Consider the following 1,152-nt stretch of genomic DNA (forward strand, 5'->3'; position numbering starts at 1 on the left):
CCATTTTCTGTTTTCCTTTCATGGGAAAAAACATGGTTGTCAGAAAGCACACGGTGCACTAGAGCCTTGTAACTTGTTTTCTGGATGGAGAGAAATACTTTGATTTTTCAACATTTGTCAATTGGCATGTCTTATCCAATTGTCTAGTTCTGGTTGTTCCTTTTCCTCAACGCTTAGTGCTTGCGTATATCTGAATGCTTCTAAATATTGGAAATGTCTCCAAGAAGCATCTGGAGTCTAATGTGGGTGACAGTAGCCAAGGTTGCTCTTTTGCTGATAGGATTTCTGTGCCTGATGGGCAGAAACTCAGCAGTCATATCATATCACAACACTTAGATGTTGTAGGAAATTGTCACAGGCTCAAGATGTGCTATTAAGATTTTAAAAAGAAAATGACATCATAGGACACTACAAAACAAAAAGAGGTTAACGCTTCAGAAATTATGTTCATTTTTATTTGTATCTTGCCCCTCTCAAAATGGATGATAAATGGAATGGAAAAGGGAAAGAACAGAAGAATAGAATAGAAGAATAGAATAGAATAGAATAGAATAGAATAGAATAGAATGAATAGTTAATTTCATTGTTTTTAAGAAGTTTGGAGGTTGGCACAGCTGGTTTTGTGAGAAACGAGAGAAAGGATCTTTCACCTACATCAATGTAGCATCTAATTTAATTTTCAGAATATTATGTAAAGTGTATAATTAACTACATACACCTGGGACCACATGATTTCTTCCATGAAATTAATTACTGAATGTACTCACAAATAATCTGAGAATGTTAGGTACCAAAATACACCCTCAAAATGCGACTTGACTTACTGTGGATGGGCTTATAGACCAGTATATAGTGTATATTTCTCCTCTAGCCTTTTAAAGTCTTCCTGTATCCCATATGCTTGCATATAAGTCCATCTGTAGCTAAGCAGAGTCTCAAATTTATAACCAAAATACCATGAAAAATGTGGGTTGGCTTATCTGCGGGTGGTGCATTTTTCATGGTATTTTTGATTAAAAATTTTGAGAGTTGGCTTATCTCTGGGTGGGCTTATATGCAAGTATATGCGGTATGCATATTTTTTCTATCTGAGTAAACTTTCACTACTATGTAATCAGGTATATATAGTTTTGAGATAAAACAGTTGCTTTA

This window comes from Vipera ursinii (assembly GCF_947247035.1).
Source record: "Vipera ursinii genome assembly, chromosome: 1".
Taxonomy (NCBI): domain Eukaryota; kingdom Metazoa; phylum Chordata; class Lepidosauria; order Squamata; family Viperidae; genus Vipera; species Vipera ursinii.